Here is a 12475-nt window from a genome sequence, read left to right as displayed (position 1 = left end):
ACCTCCCGCGATATCTAGATCTCATCGCTTGAGCTCCCTCACCAACGTCTCAAAACCACTCTCTCTAGCTCCCTCCAGTTTGTCTCTTTCACTGCTAGTTTCGCCAGATCCATCGTCATTTCCACCCCCAGTTTGTAGGTCTTGCTTAGCTTCTTTGTATCAAAGGTGATTTGAACACCAGTGAAGACGAGCCTCACATCGCTGAGTTGTTACAAAGCGACCGAGGAGGTAGCGACCATGATGATTTGGTGGATGAGGCAGCAGCGACCAATGTAGAGGTGAAGGGTGGCGACATGGTGGTGAATGTCGTGTGTGAAGCTCGGGTGCCACTTGACGTCGAAGCCAATGATCTAGGTTAGTGAGGGGCAGAGAGGAGGTGGACGGAGATCCACTAGTGTGTTGGGAAAAATTGTTTTGACGATGATAAAGACAATCAAATGCTATTAATGTGTGTATTAGATGAGTATTACCAGATGATATATACACAAGCCACAATGCAGATGATCACATAATCATTATTAGGTGTGATCCTGATATACTCTATCACGATTGAGAATGCCCTGTAGATAAAAAGGATCACTATTGATATCTGAGGTGAATAAGATATTGAGAAATGGAGATGTCTATAAGCTTGCGGGATCTCTATAAAGGTGAACAAGCTGGAAGGACCTTGATAGAGGGAGAACAAGCCAAGAGGAACGAGGATGTTCGTGATGGCTTGGAAGGACCAAGATAAGGTGAACAGTTGGATGGACCTTAGTGATGGTGAATAAGTCTAGAATTGTGATGTTCGTTGAAGTTTGGAAGGACCACACTTGTGAAGGTGAACAACTTGGTAGAATCATGATTGCCAATATTTTTGGAAGGACTAGTAGATAGAAGAGCGAATCACCATCGGGACAACATAATGCTGGCTAGAGCATTGATGATCGTATTGATGATCCAATGGGTTTAGTGGAGATGAGGAATTAGCAGTGATGCTGTTGTTGGCAGTCTTTGTTTGTTGAAGAAACCAAAAGGATCATTGGATGATTGATAGGAACTTATTCCACACGGTTTCGTCAGTGGATAGCATCAACAAACTAATGATAATCTGTAGTCCTAATTATGGTTAAGGGACAATGTAGATATCAAGTCTTGGAAGGTGCTGGCCATCTGCTTAGCTGATTGGAATATTGATCAAGATGAAACTAGCCATTGCAAAGGCTAGGAGTTTGCATAAGGAGTACTAGAGATGTATCAGAGCAGTTATGGCAATTCTGACATGAGATAGATACTAATAGGAGCTGTCCAATTGGTTTGGGAAATTGCCACTGTCAAAGAGAGCCGATGTGATGTTGGCAATGGTAATACCATCGGCTACTTCATGGAGATGAGTTGAAAACGGTCATCGAGGATTGGAAGACTATATATACTCAATCAAAGAGAAGTAGTGAGGTTGGGAGAGTGACATGAATAAAGTCTATAGCTCTTGAGTCTTCTTCTTTCTTCTGTTGTTAGCAGCTGTGATGCTGATTATGCTCTGTGAGGTGGAATTGAGTTGTAATAGCAAGTAGTCGAGTGTATAGGTGTAAGAGCAGTGCTTGTGTCATGATAGTGTAATCTATCGTGTGAAAAGAATAACATTTATCGTTGCAACTAGCAATGTTGATTACTAGTGGATTCCAGCTTGATTGTGGTTGTTAGTATTGAGAGTGGATGTAGGCTTGCGAATAAAACTGAATGACTATAAAACTCAATGTGCTATATTCTATCTCACTCTGTTTACACACTAGCATCACACATAGTAACTTGCATTTAACACTATCAGGTGTGCTGATAGTTTGGTATTCCATGAAAGCTTGTTATTATCTTCACTCAACCCATTCAATCCCTTTTCTAGGTTGTATTGTTAGCCCAACATAGTGGATGGCATTGGGTTAGCAAGTAATTTGGGTGGACACGCCTTTGTTATGGATGACGAGATCATTCGAGCACACTCGTGAAAGGATTAGAGTTCTTCGATGGTGATGGCTATGTGACGTATAACTTCTCCTTTTCACCCTCTTTCATTGGAGCATGACCGGCTGGGTAGCGATGCGATCGGAGGCAAGGGTGATTGCACGGTGGTTGGTTGTGACGATGATCGATTGTCAAGAAAGTGGTTCTTGTGCGATGCAAGCTTCACTCTATCACTCCGTCATTGGAAGAAAATTGTTAAGTTATCTTTAAAATTTTTTAATAGATCCAGGTTTATCCCACCTTAGCTCAAATTTTTTATTCGGCATTTTATCTAGATATATCCTAGTTTATCGACGTTGCCAAACACTGGATATGATATTTTATTATCCTATTTGGACTCAAATCGAGACTATCAAACGCAGTCTATATAATTGACGATATAATAAATATTACCACGACCAAATAAGGAAATAAGTTTAATTGGAGATTCAATTTTTAGTACCAAAGATCAAATCCCCAATTATATAACGGCTCAAATGGAGAAACTTTTCCTCTATTCAAGAGATATCTAACACTCAGATCAATTCAAATTAAGTAAGAATCAAATAATCTCAATTTAGGCAGCTGAATTCAATTGAGCATGTAAATTAGGAAACTACCTTAATTGGCCTACGATTCACACGATGACCGACAGCCGGAAAGTTTCACAGTGACCGGCAAATGCTATTAATGATGGTCAACGGGCGGCTAGGATTGGAAACTCACCTGAGAGTCATAGGAATTCACCGGCATCGGGCCAAAGTTTGCTGGAGGCGTCACGTGGACTGGTCTGTCGACATCAGGGTCGCTGGAAATTGCAGAGGGGGTTGGAACGGAGGTTCATGCTTGGCATGGCGAGGAATAGCCGGAAAATCAGGTGGAACTGCAGCGGTAGGAGCTGGTCGCATCGTTGAGCAGCAGCAAGCAAGGAGTAACAGCACCATCGGGATGCAGCAACGGCAAGAAACTGGACAGCAGCTGAGCTTGAGGGCAGCGGCCGTGCGAAGGGGGAAGAAAGGACCTTGTCCCTTGTATATTATCTGTTCTATATGCGTCTCTCTTGTGCTCTTTCTTGAGATCACAATGAACACTAGCCGGTCTTTTATTGGATATTGCGATGAACTCCGGCTAACGGCGCTTGTTCTCTTTTTTCCACCGCTTCCAAAGCCGTGAACTTTTTACTAATTGACTGTGAGAGTGGCGATCTTCAAGACCAAATCTGCCCTTGTCTCCTTTCAAGCTTGAACCATCCAATAAAGGACAAATTTTCACCGATTGAAGTCACAGCCTTCTGCAAGTCACATAAATCGGCTCACTAAATGTGTGACTACGAAGCATTTTTACCTTCATCAACGGAGGTTAAAACGGAATTTCGAGACGAACGGAGGCCATGGAATGATTCACCGACACCCCCTCTTCAAGCTGGTGGTGCTCGCCTCACCGGGAAGGTCATTGTTCGGCCGAAAAAGCCGCGGTTTCGGGCCCTCACGACCAGCTCGTAAGTGGCACTTAAGTGATCTTTTTTGTGAAAGTTATGGCACTCAAGTGAGCCAAAAAAAAGTTATGGCACTTAAGTGCCCTTCGTACAAAAGTTATGGCACGTGCGCTGTACTTACCCCAAACATGAGTCTTCCAAATTTGGGTGTCGACATTGCAGAATTCATACTTTGACTTTTATATCATATGAGATACTAAAAATCTTTTAAACTACTACAACAATAAAGACATATTAAATCAATATATATATTTATAATTTGGGTAAAAGTTACAAAAAATCTTAAACTACGCCAACTGTGACACATTTAACATAGACTTTTTTCTATGACATAAAAAATCCCAAACTTGTACCTATGTGACACATTTATTCACCGTCAAAGTTTTGTCAAAGAGAACTGTTACAAATCTACCTACATGGACATCGGAAAGCAAACGATATTGGAATAACGCCCACGTGACTTGAGGGAACTTAAAAATCATCTAACAGAACCTTGATGAAGGGTAATGTCTCACATAGATACAAGTTTGGAGTTTTTTATATCACAAGAAAAAGTTTAGGGTAAATGGGTTATAGTAGGCATATTTTTGGGTTTTTGATTTCACAAAAAAAAAGTTCAGGATAATTATGTCACAGTTGACATAGTTTGAAGTTTTTGGAGCTTTTTCCCTTATATTTTTTTTAAGCTTAAATAAATTTTTTATTTTTAAATTTAGAGATAAGCCATAAATATAAATTACAAGCCAATATGTGCCGAAAAACAGGTTAGTTCATAACAAATTCAGTTAGAGAAAAAACAAAAAGAGAAGTTTACTAACTCGTCAGAATGACATGGCGATAAATTCCACGCCTATTCTGATTATTTTTCTGGCTGCGATAGTAAATATATAATAAATGATGAAGTTTTTTTTTGTTGACTGTTGGAAGCTTCTTATAAAACCGAATGGTGACAATGTGACTTAATAGACCAACTCACTCGGAGGTACCATCTTCTCTTACCCATATCTATTATCGAGCCTTACAATTTTATACTATAATAAATTTAAAATAGCGAGATAAACACTCTCTCTTGGTAGTGCTCTAATTAGAGCACGCTTCTTATTATAGTGCTCGTGTTGACCAAAGCCTTTACACTAAATATGCCTACTGTCAGATGATTCTATTTTCACATGCCACCAATACTCATTCTTTATCCAATGTATTAATCCTGTCTCCTTTGCCATCTTACAAGCTTGACAAGCAACAACTTTGTTTGAGCCGTCTGGCCTTATCATCAAATCAAATTGTTGATAGTGATATCATGTTTATGTTGGCACATAATTATTCAATTGGAAATTTTCCAGACTAAAGTGTACTCTATACATACTTTTTAGAGCTTTTAGTATACTTATCCTAACGATGAGGAGATATGTATCTACTTCACTATCAGTAGTGGGAAGGCTTGTCTTGTGTGTATCTATCGACCTTTATACTTCTACGTGATATTTATAAACTATTCATTCTCTTTTTCCCTTTTCCTTTTTAGCTTATATGGTTTGAGCAACTAACTTCTTTAAGAAAATATTAAGTAGACAGAGAAAATACTAGGTCGCCCTGCTCCTTCATGTAAGCATAGTCCAGTGCCATTCAGCAATCGACACGTGGCGCGTGGTAGGGGTGGGTCCCACCGACGAAGCCTCTCTCCAACTTTCTCTCTTCAATGTTCATCTTCCCCAACAAATCTGTTGAAGATATGATTGAAGATTTGGAGGATATTGAGGATATTGATTACAATTAGATTACAGACTAATTGATTCAATCCTTGATTGTTTTTGCATTATAGGTAATTGTAATCATACATATTTTCCTTCCTTTTTTTATCCTTCATCATTGCACTATAAATTGGAGAATATGTTTGTACAGAATACAATATAGAAGAAAATTCCTCCAATCTCTTCACTTTATTACATGGTATCAGAGCCTCTTTTCTTCCCTAGTCTAGCTTCTGCAAAGTCCTTCTAGAATTGCCTTCGATCTTGTTTCTGAATTGTTGTTGCAACCCTACATTAGCAAAACAAGTCAGAACGTCGTAGGAATTCATATTCCAGGATACCATGCAGAACAACCAAAATACAAATTCTGATGAGAACTCACCACAAAATCAAGCCAGATCAGAACGACTCGGCCCAAACAGTTGAGGTTCCTGTCGGATCTACAGCTCCTTCAGTCCAAATTTCCAGCCCCGTCCAGTGGCCACCAGTTCACTGGTTTCCGGTTCAAGGCCAATGGGCCGCTGGACCAAGTCAATGATGGCCTCAATACGGGCCACCCGGAGAAGATGGAGTTCAGAACTCTGGAATTCAGCCCAATGGACGAGATCCGAATAATGGATCGGGCTCGAGACCCGAATTCATCCAATCGGGTACAGGAACGAATCCCTACCCGGTTACCAACCCGAGTACCTACCCTTTGGAATCGCCACTAGTGGCAGCCACCCAGAGCCTGGTGACCCTCTGTATACGTCGCTGGCTGACGGACCGAAACTCCGGCTGATCAACCCTACAGCTCACTGGACCCGACAACTACACGGCATGGGCTTGAGATTTCCGGCGAGCCTTAGTCACGAAAGACAAAGATGGATTTATGGACGGGGCTGTACCTTTCCCGACCGACGAACGATTGCAACGTCACTGGCGGAGGTGCAATCTGTTGGTCCGCACCTAGATCAAGAATTGCCTAGCACCGGACGTCTCGGCCGGACTCCCACCAACAGAGGACTCGAAAATGATGTGGGAAAACATACGTGAGATGTATGGAAGACTCGACCGTGCAAAGCTATTCACACTTACTCAGGCCTTGTCGGAGTTGAAGCAAGGGAACCTCTCGGTTACCGCTTGCTTCAACTGACTCTCAGCCCTATGGAATGAGCTCAAGGCGGCCGAGGAACGACCGAAGGGACCCGAGGCCACTCTCCGACAATACCAAGCGATTAAAGAAAGAGAAAAAGTGACTCGATACTTGCTCATACTGAATGAAACATACGCACCTTTCCGATCACAAATTGCGGGCGATGGAGCCGCCCTCGATATCTATAACCGGCCGTCCAAGAGGAGAGCCGGCGATCCACAGTAGAACACGGGCGAAATGAAGGTGTCGCCCTCGGCTTCGACGGAACCACAATATCGAAGCTTCGGGACGGTAGGAAGCTTCGGGGAGCACATCAATGCAGGGGGAGCCTCATGTGGCGTTTGTTTGGGCAGAAGAAAAGGGAAACCCTAAAGTGTTCCCTCGAATGGATGGCCAGGATTTGAAGTATGGATCAAACGGCCATCCTTTCATCAATCAATCCGCCGAATTCAACGGTTTATACCACGCCACGTTAGCGCCGATTTATAAAGCATCCAATGGTCCAAGAGGTGCCACGTCGTCATATAAGAATGGTGGGCAAAATTCAAAAACAAAAGGTAAATTTTGTGACTATTGTAAACGTCTACATCACACTATTGATACGTGCTGAAAATTACATGGAAAACCAAATGACAAAGAAAAGAAAGAGAAAGAATTTTCTGCTTACCAGGTTTCGGCACAAGGGACCGAAAGAATGCACTAAACAATTACTCAATATCAGTATCAGAACATCATGAAAGCTTTGGGGCAATTAAGAACCACCGATAAGACTAGGAGTTTTTCAGGCACCTCTTTCTCAAAAAGGAATTCAATTTCAGTTGATGCATGGATAATTGATTCATGTGCCAGTGATCATATAATTTGCAACGATAAATTTCTTTCTTATACTCATAAAAAACCCCACTCATCCGTCTCTGTACGTCTTCCAAATGGGAATGCCACTTATGTTAGTAAAATTGGTACTGTCCATCTCACTCCAAACATCATTCTCAAGAATGTTCTTTAGATACCTAATTTTGAGTTCAATCTCATTTCTGTCTCAAAATTATGTAAAGATAATTCTTGTCAAGCCATATTCAATTCCCAAAATTGTTTCTTTCAGGACCATTTTACTGGCAAAATGATAGGCTTGGGTAGTGTTGCACAAGGATTGTATTTTTGGAAAAACATTGACTCATCAAATAAGAGCATCTCTTGTAATGCTTCTATTAGCAATAAAACCCTTATTTCTCACCAACGTCTAAGTCATAGTGCTCGTTTTCCTTATCCAAAGTGTCTAATATGTCCTTTCGCTAAACAATCACGAAGAGCATTTCCAATTAGTACATCTCGAGCTACTAGTTCATTTTCCTTGATTCATATGGATATCTGGGGACCATATCATACCCCAAATCGCGATGGATCCCGTTATTTCCTCACTATGGTCGATGACTATAGTTGTGCCACTTGGGTCTTTCTTATGCAATCCAAGGGACAAACCTTTTCTCATTTGTTGAGTTTTCTCTCCATGGTTAAAAATCAGTTCGACAAAACTGTCAAGAAAATTCGTACTGATAATGGACGTGAGTTTTTCACTAGTGAATGCAATTCCTTTCTATCCTCTCAAGGAATACTTCATGATAGCTCATGCACTTATACTCCCCAACAAAATGGGATTGTTGAATGAAAACATCGACATCTCTTGAAAGTAGCTCGAGCTCTCAAATATCAAGCTTCTATTCCTGAAATTTTTTGGGGCGATTGTGTGATCACGGCAGCTTACTTAATTAATCGCATGTCAACTAGAATACTTGAAGGTCGAACTCCTTTTGAGATGCTTATTGGGAAGCAACCTGAGATTGATCATCTAAGAGTTTTTGGATGTCTATGTTATGATACAACTGTGGGTCCTCGGGATAAATTGGATCCCTGTGCCCTTAAATGTGTTTTCATGGGATACTCTTCTCTACAGAAAGGTTATTAGGTTATGTGTTCGTAAAATTCTGCACGTGTCAACGAACGTGTTGAACAAGTAATATAATGATGAGAAGAGTATCGTCCCACAGAGATTGATGATAATAAACCAATTAAATATTAAAAATGGACTAATTCTAAAATTTATCTAACTGATCAAAATATAATTGAGAACAAATAAAAATTGACAATTTTTAAAAACGAAATTTTTTAAACTAAAGGCAGATAATCAATCGGGTAAAATATGTTAGAGCATCCAATTTCACCATAACCACTAGATATGAATTTCGGATCATTATGCATACAAGAACAATATCAAACATGTGATAGCGGAATTTCCTAGTCTATTTACTATCATATCTCTAGGTATAGCAAACCTACTCAGTTTATCAATTCACTATATTTCTATGTGAATTTAAATAAACATAAGCGCATTAAAATCTGTGAATATTCCCGGTTTACAATGAATCTTTTGGACCACCTTATCACCGAAAGCTACACAAATAACATGGTATATTTCTATCCACATTTAATGCATGGTTATATATTATAAGGAGCAATTGCATATTATTACTTCCGAGTCTCAAACATGCACATCGGATCATTCAAGTGGTGGCTAATCACCTAAACGCATTAAACACAATAATATATAACTCACATGAATGAAATTACTTGCAAAGCATAAAAAGCATGAAATTCAAATCATCATGGTTAGGCTACATCGTAGCTCTAACAAAAAAATTAGAACATAATAGAAGAAGAAACGACAATAGAAATTAAACCAAACATCTTGAATCAAAGAACAAGAATTCTGTCACCACTTTTGTCTTCTCTTCAAAATACTTGAAAAACTCTCGGAACACTGAAAACAAAAACGATCTAAAAAGAAAAACTACATGTTCCCCCAAGTTATCCTATTTATATGATAACATCCAAGACTCCTCTCACAAGGCAATTGCTTCTTTTCGTATAAAATTAGGAATAAATCGCAGAATTCCCAATGTGATATCCACCTTCTAACTCTTCTCTGGGTTGCATATTCCTTTCCTTCTTTTTGCCATATTTTCCTTATTTTCTCCATATCTCAATATTTTGCATAAACAAGGAAAAATTAAGTAAATAAAAGGAAATCCAAATATATTCTAACAAATATTGCATTATTTATTGCCTAGAGTAGATAAAATAACTCTATTTTTATAGAGTTATCAAACCCCCAAACTTAACATTTTGCTAGTCCTCGAGCAAAAGCAAGATATAAGACATACTTAAGCTAACAACCCCCTCCATGACTTCCTTCCATAATTGCTCGAAATCACAATTCAAAGAAAAACAAAAATTTCATCCAAACATTGAAATAGATTCATAAGTTAAAACCAATTCTAACTATGTGATCCAAGTGTGTGTGTGAGTCCTCATCTTTTCGAATTATATGCAATCCAGATAAGTTCACATTGGTATGCAACCTCTCAAAAACTCTTTATAATTATAACCAAATCTCATAGGTTTGCTTTTCATTCCTCTCTCCACTAATGTAAGCTAATCATCCAACCAAAAATCAATAGGACTTTCCTCAGGTTGTAATGTAAGGCTGGGCTAACGGCGAGATAATGGTAAATTTAAGCTCAAATCACCCATGAACACATTGATTTCTAGGATCTAATTGGAGCATATACCACTATCCCCAATTTCACATCTTCAAAATAATCTTTCTGCCACCACGTATCATCATGCTTTCTCCTTTTTTTTTTCGTTTTTTTTTTTCTCTCTTTTTTTTTCATTGCTTTATGGTGGAGTTCCTCCCTAAGTCCCTCCTAATATAACGTGAACATTCCCAACCCATTGAGTATCCGAAAGGCTCACTCAATTGAAAGTTGGATAGGGAACCATAAAAGCAATTTTTTTTTTCACCCCAAACAACCATAGCAATCAAATTATTTCCATGCTCCACCCTTCCTCCCAAATAAACTTTTATCCTAAAAAATTAACATGTTCATGGGGCGTGGGACAATGATATAATTTGGCAAAAGGTAAGCTAAAAAAAATGCGGGTGCCAATAAAAGATTGGATAATAATTAAGGCTCAACGGGGGTGACTATGGATAAATAAACAGAGTTGGCTTGAAAGGCTCAATCGATCCAAAAATTGCCTAAATCCTTTTCTCAGTTAGATGTAGCCTAGAATTTCACCTCAAGAGAAAATCAAACAAATTCTAAGATTTGGGTGAGATCTAAGAAAAGCACATACTTCACGTGAATGTTCTCCAGATGTACACACTACTCAAAAATTAAGGACTTCTAGTACTCAGTAAGTGGATCGACATCATCAGAATCAAAATTAGCTCACATATCATTCGCAAGTTTGAACAAAATTTAAATTTTCCTAAGAATCGCAAAAATTCACAAGGAATGCAACAAAAAAAACAAATTCAGATTTAGCAAAAAAAAAATTTGAGCAAAAATTTTGTCTCCCTCCAAACTTGAATGAAGCATTGTCCTCAATGTGAAATACAAAAGAAACAAAAGAAAAATAGGAACAAGAAAACTCCCCTTCTTTGTCGGATGTGTCCATGAATGGTCTTGATGACTAAACTCCAAAAGGTGATCCTTCAAGAAAGAAAATTAACCTGGATAAAAAAATTAATCATGTTTTTTTTTGAAAAAAAAATGAACGTAAAAATTAATGAAGAAACATAATAAAAATGCGTGGGTTGCCTCCCAAGAAGCGCTTGCTTTATAGTTTTCACCAAACTATCTCGGATGTCGTTATTCGGAGGATGAAGTTCAATAGTGGTCTTCGCTTGTTGTAACCACCTTCGAAGTAGGGCTTCAAACGTTGACCGTTCACCTTAAATGTGCCTTCGGTGTCATGTGCAACTTCAATCGCCCGTATGGAAATACCTGTGTGTATAAGGACCGGACCATCGAGAACATAACTTTCTGGAAAAAGTTTAAGACGAGAGTTATAAAGTAAAACTTTTGGCCAATTTCAAACTCTCTTCGAATATGTGTTTATCATGCCATCTTTTGAGTACGCTCCTTGTACATCTTAGCATTTTCATAGGCCTCATTGCGAAATTCCTCCAATTCATTTAGCTGCAACAATCTTCTTTCACTCACCCGACGCATGTCAAAATTCAGAAATTTCAATGCCCAATATGCTTTGTGCTCTAATTCCACCGGTAGATGACAAGCCTTCCCAAACACTAGCCTAAAAGGAGACATCCCAATTGAGGTTTTGAATGCTGTCCTATAAGCCCAAAGTGCATCATCAAGTTTCATTGACCAATCTTTCCTAGAGGCATTCACTGTTTTTTCTAAAATTCTCTTGATTTCCCTATTTGAAACCTCTACTTGACCACTAGTCTGAGGATGATAAGGGGTTGCAACCTTATGTGTGACTCCATACTTACTCAAAAGTGCTTCAAACTGTTTGTTGCAAAAGTGTGTCCCCCTATCACTTATGATTGCCTTAGGAGTGCCAAATCGCGTAAAATATTTTTCTTCAAGAATTTGACAACAGCCTTAGCATCATTTTTGGCAATGCTACGCTTCTACCCACTTAGACACATACTCCACAGCCACTAAAATGTATAAATTACCATAAGAAGATGTAAAGGGTCCCATGAAATCAATACCCCAAACATCAAATAATTCACACACAATAATGTTGTTTAAAGGCATCTCATTTTTCTAGAAATATTTCCAGTTCTCGACACCGGTCACATGAAGCTACAAAGGAGTAAGCATCTTTAAAAAGTGTGGGCCAATAAAATCCAGATTGTAAAACCTTAGCTGCAGTCTTGGAGGCACCGAAGTGACCACCGCCTGTTCATCATGGCAATGAAAAAGAATGTTAGGTATTTCTTCATTGGGAACACATCACCTAATAACTTGATCAGGCACATACCTTAAACAAGAAAGGATCCTCCCAAAAATAGTGTTTAACATCGAAAAGAATTTCTTCCTTTGTTGATAAGTCAATTTAGAAGGAGAACCTTACTTACCAAGAAATTAACATAATCAGCATACCAAGGGGTTTCGGTTTTGACAGAGAAAAGTGCCTCATCAGGAAATTCATCTAGGATTGGTCTTTCTTCCACAGGGGCATTCGGCAATCTAGAGAGATGGTCGGCCACTAAGTTTTCTTTCCCTTTCTTGTCTT

This window comes from Syzygium oleosum, unplaced genomic scaffold (genome assembly GCF_021117445.2).
Source record: "Syzygium oleosum isolate NSW1041296 unplaced genomic scaffold, Sole_v2.1 Sole_v2.57, whole genome shotgun sequence".
Taxonomy (NCBI): domain Eukaryota; kingdom Viridiplantae; phylum Streptophyta; class Magnoliopsida; order Myrtales; family Myrtaceae; genus Syzygium; species Syzygium oleosum.
This window is presented reverse-complemented; position numbering follows the sequence as displayed.